The sequence below is a fragment of the Salvia splendens genome, chromosome 3 (assembly GCF_004379255.2).
Source record: "Salvia splendens isolate huo1 chromosome 3, SspV2, whole genome shotgun sequence".
NCBI classification, from domain to species: Eukaryota; Viridiplantae; Streptophyta; class Magnoliopsida; order Lamiales; family Lamiaceae; genus Salvia; species Salvia splendens.
The window spans coordinates 26124271-26138474 of NC_056034.1; the positions used below are offsets into that span (position 1 = coordinate 26124271).

The 14204-nt window shown below is 41.6% G+C and overlaps 2 long non-coding RNA genes across 2 annotated transcripts; both read left to right on the forward strand.

Moving 5' to 3' along the window:
• The first annotated feature begins 1742 nt into the window (after positions 1-1742).
• Positions 1743-3508, forward strand: LOC121795558. The gene is made up of 2 exons (XR_006049576.1): positions 1743-2608; positions 2898-3508. It is a non-coding gene; the product is annotated as an uncharacterized LOC121795558 (long non-coding RNA).
• A 7499-nt stretch (positions 3509-11007) lies between these two features.
• Positions 11008-12787, forward strand: LOC121795556. The gene is made up of 2 exons (XR_006049571.1): positions 11008-11885; positions 12175-12787. It is a non-coding gene; the product is annotated as an uncharacterized LOC121795556 (long non-coding RNA).
• The last annotated feature ends 1417 nt before the right edge of the window (positions 12788-14204 follow it).

The window sequence follows — 14204 nt, forward strand, 5'->3', positions numbered from 1 at the left end:
GGATTTGAGGCTATCTTGTGCTTTGAGGCGAAGGAGATTCCCGGTCACCTTGCCCATTGGGTGCTCAACGCGTTTAATCTTGCGCGCTGCCAGATTGCATTGTCGGGGGAGTAAACCTTGTTTTAGATTGTGAATGAGTAGATTGAAAATTTGTTTGTTCATTACTTGTTATAATCTCTTCATTATTCACCGATGTGATTACATTATTTAAATATGTGAATGCATTATGTTCATTTCTGTTTTAAATTGTCAAATAACAAATGGAATAATTGTGTATTCATTACCTCATACAATCTCTGCATTACGTTCATATGTTATTGGGGTGTTCATTTGTCACGACCACATCTCCCTAGTCAAAGAAAGTGTAGCTATATCGCGACTAAAACTTACTGAAACTGCCTCAACTCATCATAAGATGCTTAAATCAAAGGAAACATTGTCTGAAATGTGTCGAGGGTACAAATCATACTGAATAAGTGTAGTTATGGAAAAATTGTCTTTGCTAAATGAAAGTTCTAAATTTGCGCAACAGAAGAGTACCAAGACAGATGTAATATGTATGAAGACATACTACACCAGCTATCTTCCTACTTATTTGGTCTTCTGTCCCAACACCTCCTCTGCTTCGACTGATCAACCTGCACATTAAAGAAAACAATATGCAGGGCTGAGTACTTGATATACTCAGTTGGCTTATGCCGAAAACTGTTTTCTTTTAGTTGTCAGCCAAGCTGAGTGAACACTGGTTTTTTTTCTGAAAATAAGTCCCGGTCACTAAAACTGTTATTTCTTTCTGAAAATAGACTGCAGTCTTTTAAACTTCTGATGATATACCATATCCAATGCGTGAATCGGGAATGTGGCCACATTCCACGATCACTGGGCCGGCCAACCTGGCGCTAGCTCACGACCCCTGGACCGGTCAACCTGGCGCTAGCTCACGACCCCTGGACCGGTCAACCTGGCGCTAGCTCACGGTCCGTATGTGTACACTAGTCCGAGTAGAATTTACTGACCTACTGGGACCCGAATTCGATTTAACTGGGTTGGCATAGCCAACAGATAGGCAATCATAAAACAAAACATGGCATGACAACTCATTCAAATAATCATGTTTTCACATAAAACACGCTTTAAAAGAAGGAAGAGAAGGCCCACCTCGTTTGCTTAACTCTTTCAAACGGGCACTCCCTGACTTGGTATTACTCGTCGTGCGACGAAGTTCCTTTACAAAAATGATATACTTAAGTTAGGCTTTAAGTAATTATTTATCTTGCATGTATGCATGCCTAAGCGTGTGCTTATTATTTTACTTCTTGCCTTCTAAATTTAAGTACTTTAATTAAATCGGCGATTTAATTTATTCTGAATCTGGTCGATCCGTTCGGGTATAAAAAAAATTCTCAGATTATCTTAAGTATTTTAAAAAAACTTTCTGTGACTAATAAGTCCGCTTTAATTCCTTATCGAAAATTATTTCAACACGGCTTAATAATTCTTTTCTTCCGTGGCTTAGGAAATTAATTCCATTATACTTTTGAAATTGATCTAGGATAACGGCTTCGACCCAATTAATGGTCCTAAAAATATTCTCAGGCCCAGAATATTTCTTCCTTAATTAAAATCAGCCCAAAACGTATTTCTCTCTCTTCTTAGCAAAAATAGCCCAGATTAGTTGATTGGTCCCGCTTGTACCATTTATTTACTAGGCCCAATTGCCTTAGGAATTGGGGAGGCCCAAATCTATACTCTCCTTCTCCATCGGCCAATTCCCCTTTTCCCCCAATTTAATTTCAACAATCCTAGATTAGAACCATAGTTCTCCTCTCCCTCCTTCTCGTCGACAATCACCGCTCCTCCGGCCGCCCCTGCTCCCGTTCTAGCCGCCCTAGGTCGCCGATGCCTCGCATCGATGTAGATCCCGCCGTCGTGCTTCCTGCCGCAGAGAGCAGCTCCAAGAAGAAGACGGATGCAGCGACGCTTTTCCATCCTTCGCCGGTAGCCTTCCACGGCGTTTTCTCTCCCCCTTTCTCTCGAGAATTTGCCGCTGCCACCGTGAGGTTCCGCCGTCGCACGTTTGAACCTGCCATCTCAGATCAGCCAAGCAGCGGCGCTGCTCTGGGAGGCTCGCCGTCGCTGTTGCTGCTGTGACACACCGCCCGTCGTCCGTACTACTCCTCCGTTGAGAAGCTCGAGTCCGTTGATGTATAGAGATGAGTTCTCCTTACTCCCTTTTCTTAGTTTCACTCTTGAAGGTAGTAATTGTTCTTTACAGCTTGGTTACTTTGAAGAACATGGTTCTTATTAGTGTGTGGATTTTTATTCATTTATTTTCGTTTTTTTTTGGTGATTTACGGCTCAGCTCCTTTAATAGGATGTTTTCATTCACAGCTACTACATTATGAATTATTTGATGTTCTAAACCTGAGTAGGTATTAAAATTGGAGTTGTTGAGCTATTTCTACAGCTGCTGATCTTGCCATTAGATTGCCTAGGCATTTTGTACAAAAGGGGCTTTCATGCTTTTGTGTTCTATGGTGCATTTGGACTACATGATAATATGAGATTCGGCTTGAGCTTGAAAGGAGACGTGTGTTACCTCTTGAAGGTAGCGGTTGTCCTTGATTCTTAGTTCCTATAACTCAAAGCTCGCCCCATACTCTCTGATTCTTGAGTTTGAGTTTGTGAATTGCCTTGTATTGCCCTCTCAATTTTTATCACTATTGCTGGAGATTCAGTGTATGGAAAAGAGAGTGGGTATGGTGTGGCCTTTATAGGCCGAAGGTGTACTTCGTTGCTATTAAAGGGGATGTTGTATTCTTGTTGTTATGCATAGTATACTCTTGTCCTTGGCCCCCTTGCAGCTTTCTTTAACTGATTTCTGTGGTGTATTGCAGGTGCACCAGGTTGAAGGGTGTTGCAGCTGCAGGCTGCTGCAGCTGTTCTGCGGCTGTCCCCTTTTCCGGCTCATGGCAGCTTTCGGTTATGGACTGAAGGGTGCAGGGTTTTGTTAGCTGTGGATCTGCAGACGTGCAGCGGCTGTACCCTCTCTTTTCTCTGGGCTCGGAGCAGCCTTCGGTTATGGGATTCAGAGGGTTGCAGGAGCTACTGTGGCTATTTAGAGTAGTTGTGCAGCTGTCTTGCTGCGGTCTTTATTCACCCTGAGGGATGTTGGAGGCACGACCCCTCAACCTGGTTCGGTTTCAACTGATTTTTCTCGGTGTTAGCCGTGTCTAAGGCTAGCTGCCAAGGCTGCTTCTTCCTCGCGGTCTTGCCCTCTCGGGCTTTCTGCAATTTTGGCCGAGACGGCCTAGTGGAGAAGGTCGACATAGTCGCTAGGGGTCTCGAGTTGTAATAGCGTAGTTCAACTTTAATTTCCTTTAACTTTGTATGCAAAACTTGATACTAGTTGGTGTGTCTTTCTTTGTAACTTATTAGCTTGAAATTCTTTACATTGTATCTATCTTTTTTTTTCAAGAAATAAAGATACTCTTTCATTTTTCATAAATTTCTAGTATTTGATTCATATTTCTCGAGAATCTAGGTCTCGGCTATTACATTCTACCCCCTTAACAAAAATTTCATCCCGAAATTTTGTCTCGGTCAGGCAAAAAGCTCTGGGTATTTCTCTTTCATCTGGTCCTCAAGCTCCCACGTTGCCTCCTTGCGACCGTGGTGCTTCCATAGGACTTTCACTGTTACAATAGTTTTATTTCCCAATTCTTTTACTTTTCTATCCATAATTGCTTCTGGCTTTCTTCGTAGCTCAAATCTGGTTCTAACACCATTTCTTCTTGGTGTACTATATGTTTGGGGTAGAACACACATTTCCTCAACTGTGATACATGAAACACATTGTGCACATTCCCAAAACATGGCGGGAGCGCTAATCTGTACGCCACAGGGCCGACAGTTTCTTGGATTTCGTACCGTCTGATAAAACGCGGTTTCAGCTTGCCCTTGACGCCAAATCTGGTTATCCATTTCGATGGGGATACTTTCAGAAAGACCTTGTCTCCTGCTTTGAACTATAAATCCGTTCTGCGAGCATCTACATAGGATTTCTGTCTATCTTGAGCTTCCTTGATTCTCTTTCGGATCTGTCGGACAATTTCTATCATTTCCTATACCGAGTTTGGTCCGAGAATCCTTCTCTCACCAACTTCATCCCAGTAAAGCGGTGATCTACACTTCTTCCCATATAGTGCCTCATATGGGGCCATATTAATAGTCGTCTGGTAACTATTATTGTAGGCAAACTCTATAAGTGGAAGTATTGGCTCCCAGCTTACTCCACGGTCGAGCACTACGGCTCTTAACATATCTTCTAATGTCTGAATCGTCCTTTCAGACTGTCCGTCTGTCTGGGGATGGAATGCTGTGCTGAAATTCAGCTAAGTGCCTAGCTCTCGCTGTAGGCTTAACCAAAATCTAGAAGTAAATTTTGAATTTCGATCTGAAGTGATCGTTACTGGTACATCATGCAGGCGTATGATCTCTTGCACATAAATCTGTGCCAACTTGTCTGATCCGTATGTGATACGAATTGGTATGAAGTGAGCACTTTTGGTGAGGCGATATATAATCACCCAGATGGCAGTATTTCCCCGCTGAGATTTTGGCAATCCTGTCACAAAATCCATTGCTATATGCTCCCATTTCCATTCTGGAATCTCGAGGGGCTGCAACTATCCATAGGGTCGTTGATGTAAAGCCTTCACTTGCTGGCAAACCAGGCATCTTTCTACAAACGAAGCTATGCTTCTCTTCATGTCATCCCACCAAAATTGCTTCTTCAAGTCCTGATACAACTTCGTACTTCCAGGATGGGCAGTGTAGGGCGTCTCATGAGCTTCACTCATGATCTCATTCCTAAGTGCATCATCGTTGGGTACGCATAGTCTTCCTTCAAAGTGAGAGCGTTATCCGCCTCTTCGCGGTAACTATGTCATGTTCCAGTCCTCACTATGAGACGAACCTTTTCTAGGGCCTCATCGCGTCTCTGGGCGTCGATGATTCTGGCTCTTAAATCTGGTTCTATGACCAAGGTGGAAATTCTGCTGTCCACTGTCTCCGGGGCTCTTACTATTTCCAGTCGCATCTTGGCGAATTCCGAGATGAGCTCTTCCTCCTGAGTGAGGAAAGTAGCCACTTGAGGTGCAGTCTTTCTGCTCAAGGCATCTGCTACCACATTGACCTTGTTTGGGTGGTAATTTATACCGCAGTCGTAGTCCTTGACTAATTCTAGCCATCTGCGCTGTCTCATATTCAATTATTCTATTCAAAGAAGTATTTGAAACTCTTATGATCTGTGAAGATCTCTCATCGAACTCCATAGAGATGATGTCTCCAAATCTTCAAAGCGTGTACCACTGCTGCTAATTCCAAGTCGTGCGTCGGGTAGTTCAACTCGTACGGCCTCAACTGGCGTGACACATATGATATCACCTTGCCCTTCTGCATCAGCACGCACCCGAGTCTGACCTTCGATGCATCTGTATACACCACATAGTCGACTCCCGCTTCTGGCACGGCTAGAACTGACGCTGTGGTCAACTTTTCCTTAAGCAACTGGAAGCTTGCTTTGCATTCGGGGGTCCAATTGACTTTAACTTCTTTCTTGAACTGTTGAGTCATTGGCCTCACTATTTTAGAAAATCCCTGAATGAATCTTCGGTAGTATCCCGCCAGTCCTAGGAAACTCCGAATTTCATTGGGCGTCGCTGGTGACTGCCAACGTTGCACGGCTTCAACTTTAGCAGGGTCTACTCGGATCCCTTCTGCTGTCACTATGTGTCCAAGGAAGTTCACTTCGTTAAGCCCGAACTCACACTTGCTAAACTTAGCATAGAGTCCCTCGGCTCTTAACATCTCTAAAGTGGCTCTCAAATGTTCCTCCTGTTCCTTCTCGTTCTTCGAGTAGATGAGCATGTCATCTATAAAGACTAGGACGAACTGGTCCAAGTATGGGTGGAACACGCGGTTCATTAGGTCCATGAACACAGCTGGGGCATTTGTAAGCCCAAAAGGCATTACAGTGGACTCGTAATGGCCATATCTGGTACGGAATGCAGTCTTAGGTATATCGTCTTATCGAACTCTCAGCTGATGACAACCCGATCTCAAGCCCATCTTCGAGAAGACCCCAGCTCCTTGCAGCTGGTCAAAGAGGTCGTCAATTCTCGGCAAAGAATACTTGTTCTTGAGGGTTAACTTGTTCAGCTCTCGATAGTCGATACACATCCTCTGTGTTTCGTCTTTCTTCCTTACGAAGAGTACTGGTGCGTTCAATTGTGACACACTGGGTCATGTGATACCCAAGTCTAATAGTTCTTGTAACTGTATCTTGAGTTCTCTAATGCTTGCATCGATCGAAATCGTAGTCATTGCGCTGGCATAATGACCTCATAACCTCTCGCTTAGCTGAGGTAGTCTACTTTCATTGCTTTCAAGATCTAGCATGTGGAGGTGTTGGCTTCTTTCTCCCAACGCTACTGTCTCCATGCCCTTTTGGTTCGACTGAGCTACTCTTGGTGAAATAATCTAGCATTGACTTTCTGAAGTGATCTAGATCTCGTGTCTAGATTAACACAAAACTCTATCGACAGCTCCTCTCTGGGCCGCTTAATTGGGGCGTGGCATATCGTAGAATACTTATTCGCGTTTTAATGCTAACGTTTGCCCTTGCTCTATATTATAGGGCTCTAAATCAGTTCTCTTGCGATAACTCTTTAAAGAAGAATTTCGATTCTTCCTTTCATAGTGGGGATGATGAGGGTAGCGATGCTATCACGCGTTCCTCTTTCCCGAATATCTCTCCAGCTTTAGCTTTTCCTGGCCACCTCTCAGACAAATCCCTCTTGCTGATGGGATTTGTTTCGTCAAACATAAGCTACGCATGTACTCACATTTTCTCCATGGCTTTCCTTACATAACCATGACTTAGTCTTTGTTCTTGTGGCTTACTTATCCTACTCGGAATAATCATTTCGATCGATCAAACAGTTATATACATATGTATAGGTCTTTTATGTCATCGAACGTCATTTAAACCTTGTATATTCCTTGATGTCTCTCTTCTCAAGGCTAGTTACTTCTCTACATAACATAATATTCGATCTTCTACCAGCTTGTTACAAGCGGTACATAAACGTGAAATATTTAAAGCTTGGTGTCGTCGGTTATGCGACGCTTCTGGCTGGTGCCTCATCTTCTGCACGTGTCTCAATAGAGACATATTCGTCATGCGTATCTGAAAGAAACTGAGACCATGCCTTTTCTGATAGTCTCGTATCAATAACTCGATGATTAATCTAATAGTCTTAACTTGGATTATTATTCACACATGAGAGTATGACTGAAAATTTGAAGGGCTCCTGAATACCCAACTGGACAAGAATAACATCTCTTGTTCAACTCATATGAATTTTCGTCGATAATCGACCTTGAAGGTAAGTACTGAGTTCATTCAAAGAACTACGTAGCTCAACTGGTTCCAGGTAAACTCATAGAAGCTGAGGCTCACCCCTGGTGGGAGCTAGAAATAATCATGAGATAGGTCATGAAAACTTGATAGAAATGAATTAATTGTAAATTTCCATAGTGCGTTGTCAAATAGGACAGTACAATTGTCCAATTAAACTGAAAGGATCTGAGCATCAAGGATAGTGGTTCAAACATGTCACCGCCTAAGATGATCAACTCCGGAAAATTTAGAAACGCATGCGATTGCAATGAAGGAACATTGATCATGTTTCAAAGGCATCTTAACAAGGAATAACAAAATCACATCAATGATTTCATAGGTTCATTAAGGCAATACACTGAAATGAACTATTCAGAAAAAATCAGCTAGGCCAAGCTCGTTAGGGAAAAGTGCAATATGCTTGCCCTAACTTCAAACTGCAGAAAAATTCCGAGACTAGGAATAATACATGTACTGGAACTGAGGTAAAATAATTTCACCTCTGTAGGGTTTCAAAATAGGGAGGTGAACAAACGTTCCAGCACCACATGAAATTCCCTAAGGAAAATTGTTTAAGTGTCGTGATCATTCTGGAGATCACAAACGTAGCATCGTAAGAATGAAATTTCATTGCATGGGTCAAAGAAATCGGGATATAAATCCCTTATATTTTGGCTCAAAAGAGACAACAACAAATAACGATGCTTGAAACATAGGAGTATCCCAAATTTGGGAACTGAAACTGAATCACCGCTTTCGTGAGTCAATCACAAGTCTTAAATAGACGAGAGGACATCGTTGTCCAGGAGGTTCAGAGAATGTCTGAAGAATAAGCTCATTCTGAAGGTCATGGATATAAACAACTTCAGAATTTATGATCGAAGCTTACATAGTCAAACTTTACTCTATGAACGATGAGTCAAAGGACTGCAGTCCATAAACTGGAAGTGAGTCAAATCTCGCATAGAAAAAGGAATACTGACATTTTACTTGCGAGTCAAACTAAAGTCTGAATAGACGGGGGTACCGTCCTTTGGGAGGTCTCTTAGAAGGAATTTCGTTGGGAATCCAAGTAAGTACTATTGATTATAATCATCAGTTCTAGTTATGTGACACTCCTTTGTCTGTTCTTGTGGAGCTCGGATATGATAACTGTGTTCTAGGAAACCATACATTCCAAGATGGGGTTTCTCGTGCTGTTAAACTGATAACTGCAGTTGGAGGTCATACTTTCATATTGTTCTCGATAACTTAGAACGCTGATTCTTGTAAAAATATTGCATTCTCCATCGTGCTTCATAGCACGCTATAAGTATCGTTTCTAGGTCACGTAGCCACTTGGGCCTGTTACGCCAGCTTAGATCACTTTTTCTAGATCGCGGGTACGATCTCTTTTCGTGTAGGGACGTATCTCCCGAACAGGATCGAAGGTACACTATTTTCGTTATGACTGGGTCTTAATAAAGACACTGGGAACTTCTTGGTTCATCGTTTAGTATATATGTATATTTATATATACTATCTGTCTGCTCAAAGGAAATGGACTTCCTTTTTCATTGCTGTCTATAGGTCGTACGATGGTACTCCCTGTTTCGTTGTTACTTTCTCATAATTCTTTGGAATTAGGGGTTCTCCCTAACTGATGTGTTCAGTTAGTCTCGTCGCCCTTGAAGGGGGTAACAAATTCTCGTTCTGCTAGTACTTGGTCACATATGTCTCACCTATGATACTTTTCTAAAGCACTCTAGGTTCGCATACATAGTCCACATGACAACTATACATTTCTGTCAAGCTCTTTGATAAAAATCACAGATACATTAAGCATATCTCATGCAAAGTATCAGCTATCACGTTGCATCACACAAACATTTCGAATAAATATTTTCGTTCCCATATAGGGATGTGAAAATTCTTTTCTTTTCCTGAAAATCTCAAAAATTTCATTTTCCTTCTCAAATGGAAAATATTTTCTTTCTTTAAAACTCTTTTTGGACGAGCGGGCGTCGACCCCTGTTTCTGGTGCAGTTGATCGTGTCGAGCTCAGGTGTTGGGATCTCGTACTGATCATTCTGTTCACTTACTAGCCTAGTACTATTGTTCTGGACTGAGGCTTAGAAGGAAGATTCTTGGGTCAGAGCGAAATAAACCTGGCTCTGATACCACTCTGTACGACCACATCTCCCTAGTCAAAGAAAGTGTAGCTATATCGCGACTAAAACTTACTGAAACTGTCTCAACTCATCATAAGATGCTTAAATCAAAGGAAACATTGTCTGAAATGTGTCGAGGGTACAAATCATACTGAATCAGAGTAGTTATGGAAAAATTGTCTTTGCTAAATGAAAGTTCTAAATTTGCGCAACGGAAGAGTACCAAGACAGATGTAATATGTATGAAGACATACTACACCAGCTATCTTCCTACTTATTTGGTCTTCTGTCCCAACACCTCCTCTGCTTCGACTGATCAACCTGCACATTAAGTAAAACAATATGCATGGCTGAGTACTTGATATACTCAGTGGGCTTATGCCGAAAACTGTTTTCTTTTAGTTGTCAGCCAAGTTGAGTGAACACGGGTTTTTTTTTCTGAAAATAAGTCCCGGTCACTAAAACTGTTATTTCTTTCTGAAAATAGACTGCAGTCTTTTAAACTTCTGATGATATACCATATCCAATGCGTGAATCGGGAATGTGGCCACATTCCACGATCACTGGGCCGGCCAACCTGGCGCTAGCTCACGACCCCTGGACCGGTCAACCTGGCGCTAGCTCACGGTCCGTATGTGTACACTAGTCCGAGTAGGATTTACTGACCTACTGGGACCCGAATTCGATTTAACTGGGTTGGCATAGCCAACAGATAGGCAATCATAAAACAAAACATGGCATGACAACTCATTCAAATAATCATGTTTTCACATAAAACACGCTTTAAAAGAAGGAAGAGAAGGCCCACCTCGTTTGCTTAACTCTTTCAAACGGGCACTCCCTGACTTGGTATTACTCGTCGTGCGACGAAGTTCCTTTACAAAAATGATATACTTAAGTTAAGCTTTAAGTAATTATTTATCTTGCATGTATGCATGCCTAAGCGTGTGCTTATTATTTTACTTCTTGCCTTCTAAATTTAAGTACTTTAATTAAATCGGCGATTTAATTTATTCTGAATCTGGTCGATCCGTTCGGGTATAAAAAAAATTCTCAGATTATCTTAAGTATTTTAAAAAAACTTTCTGTGACTAATAAGTCCGCTTTAATTCCTTATCGAAAATTATTTCAACACGGCTTAATAATTCTTTTCTTCCGTGACTTAGGAAATTAATTCCATTATACTTTTGAAATTGATCTATGATAACGGCTTCGACCCAATTAATGGTCCTAAAAATATTCTCAGGCCCAGAATATTTCTTCCTTAATTAAAATCAGCCCAAAACGTATTTCTCTCTCTTCTTAGCAAAAATAGCCCAGATTAGTTGATTGGTCCAGCTTGTACCATTTATTTACTAAGCCCAATTGCCTTAGGAATTGGGGAGGCCCAAATCTATACTCTCCTTCTCCATCGGCCAATTCCCCTTTTCCCCCAATTTAATTTCAACAATCCTAGATTAGAACCCTAGTTCTCCTCTCCCTCCTTCTTCTCGTCGACAATCACCGCTCCTCCGGCCGCCGGAGCGCCCCCTGCTCCCGTTCTAGCCGCCCTCGGTCGCCGATGCCTCGCATCGATGTAGATCCCGCCGTCGTGCTTCCTGCCGCAGAGAGCAGCTCCAAGACGAAGACGGATGCAGCGACGCTTTTCCCTCCTTCGCCGGTAGCCTTCCACGGCGTCTTCTCTCTCCCTTTCTCTCGAGAATTTTCCGCTGCCACCGTGAGGTTCCGCCGTCGCACGTTTGAACCTGCCATCTCAGATCAGCCAAGCAGCGGCGCTGCTCCGGGAGGCTCGCCGTCGCTGTTGCTGCTGTGACACACCGCCCGTCGTCCGTACTACTCCTCCGTTGAGAAGCTCGAGTCCGTTGATGTATAGAGATGAGTTCTCCTTACTCCCTTTTCTTAGTTTCACTCTTGAAGGTAGTAATTGTTCTTTACAGCTTGGTTACTTTGAAGAACATGGTTCTTATTAGTGTGTGGATTTTTATTCATTTATTTTCTTTTTTTTTTGGTGATTTACGGCTCAGCTCCTTTAATAGGATGTTTTCATTCACAGCTACTACATTATGAATTATTTGATGTTCTAAACCTGAGTAGGTATTAAAACTTGAGTTGTTGAGCTATTTCTACAGTTGCTGATCTTTCCATTAGATTGCCTAGGCATTTTGTACAAAAGGGGCTTTCATGCTTTTGTGTTCTATGGTGCATTTGGACTACATGACAATATGAGATTCGGCTTGAGCTTGAAAGGAGACGTGTGTTACCTCTTGAAGGTAGCGGTTGTCCTTGATTCTTAGTTCCTATAACTCAAAGCTCGCCCCATACTCTCTGATTCTTGAGTTTGAGTTTGTGAATTGCCTTGTATTGCCCTCTCAATTTTTATCACTATTGCTGGAGATTCAGTGTATGGAAAAAAGAGTGGGTATGGTGTGGCCTTTATAGGCCGAAGGTGTACTTCGTTGCTATTAAAGGGGATGTTGTATTCTTGTTGTTATGCATAGTATACTCTTGTCCTTGGCCCCCTTGCAGCTTTCTTTAACTGATTTCTGTGGTGAATTGCAGGTGCACCAGGTTGAAGGGTGTTGCAGCTGCAGGCTGCTGCAGCTGTTCTGCGGCTGTCCCCTTTTCCGGCTCATGGCAGCTTTCGGTTATGGACTGAAGGGTGCAGGGTTTTGTTAGCTGTGGATCTGCAGACGTGCAGCGGCTGTACCCTCTCTTTTCTCTGGGCTCGGAGCAGCCTTCGGTTATGGGATTCAGAGGGTTGCAGGAGCTACTGTGGCTATTTAGAGTAGTTGTGCAGCTGTCTTGCTGCGGTCTTTATTCACCCTGAGGGATGTTGGAGGCACGACCCCTCAACCTGGTTCGGTTTTAACTGATTTTGCTCGGTGTTGGCCGTGTCTAAGGCTAGCTGCCGAGGCTGCTTCTTCCTCGCGGTCTCGCCCTCGTGGGCTTTCTGCAATTTTGGCCGAGACGGCCTAGTGGAGAAGGTCGACATAGTCGCTAGGGGTCTCGAGTTGTAATAGCGCAGTTCGAATTTAATTTCCATTAACTTTGTATGCAAAACTCGATACTAGTTGGTGTGTCTTTCTTTGTAACTTATTAGCTTGAAATTCTTTACATTGTATCTATCTTTTTTTTTTTCAAGAAATAAAGATACTCTTTCATTTTTCATAAATTTCTAGTATTTGATTCATATTTCTCGAGAATCTAGGTCTCGGCTATTACATCATTACTGTAATGGATCTGCACATTATATGTGTATTTTGATATGCATCAAAATATCATTTATCATGCATCATAAAACTGGTGTTTGTAATTGTCGAAGAGTATATGTAATATGTGTATGTGCATTACTTGTTATAATATATGCATTATATACTTATATAAATACATTATATTCAACTGTAGAACATTAAAGAAACCGCGGTTGGTCATTGTTGAAATAGCGAAATTATAAGATTTATGCTCATTATTTAAATGAGTTTGTTCATTAATTTGTATATTTCTATTCATTATGTAACATGTAGCATGCATCTTGTCAAGGTTGTTTTAGACTGTGAAAGAGTAGATTGAAAATTTGTTTGTTCATTACTTGTTATAATCTATTCATTATTTGCCGATGTGATTACATTATTTAATTATGTGAATGCATTATGTTCATTTCTGTTTTAATTTGTCAAATAACAAATGGAATAATTGTGTATTCATTACCTCATACAATATCTGCATTACGTTCATATATTATTGCATTATTATCCTATATCCATGAATTATGTTAAATTCTGTTTTATATAGTCAAAGAGTAAAGGTATTAATTGTTACATTCTTTGTATTAAAACTATATATCACTGCATTATTTACCTATATGAGTACATTAAGACTGTGGTTGGACATTGCTAAATTATTATAGTGATTTAGATGTTCATTTGGTGCACGTATTTTACAATATGTATCTGTTTGGTATTCCTTATATTGCACGTTTCATGATGCATGTTGCTGCTGCTTGACAGGGACGAAGCAACTTAGGATGAACATTGAGGACGCAGTAGATGATTTACTTCCTGTTGGAATCGCCCAAAAATTCCGGGATCGACTAACGGAAGCAACAACAAGTAGTGCACAAACCGAGTTTGACGACAAAAAGAATAAAGGTAGAAAAGATAACTATTTGTACTGTTGACGTACACCTTCCGAGTTTTTGGCATGCTTGAAGAGTCTAACGTCGAAGCAAAAGGAAGCCGTGGCCGAACTTGGATTTGAGGCTATCTTGTGCTTTGAGGCGAAGGAGATTCCCGGTCACCTGGCCCATTGGGTGCTCAACGCGTTTAATCTTGTGCGCTGCCAGATTGCATTGTCGGGGGGAGTAAACCTTGTTTTAGATTGTGAAAGAGTAGATTGAAAATTTGTTTGTTCATTACTTGTTATAATCTCTTCATTATTCACCGATGTGATTACATTATTTAAATATGTGAATGCATTATGTTCATTTCTGTTTTAAATTGTCAAATAACAAATGGAATAATTGTGTATTCATTACCTCATACAATCTCTGCATTACGTTCATATGTTATTGGGGTGTTCATTACTGTAAT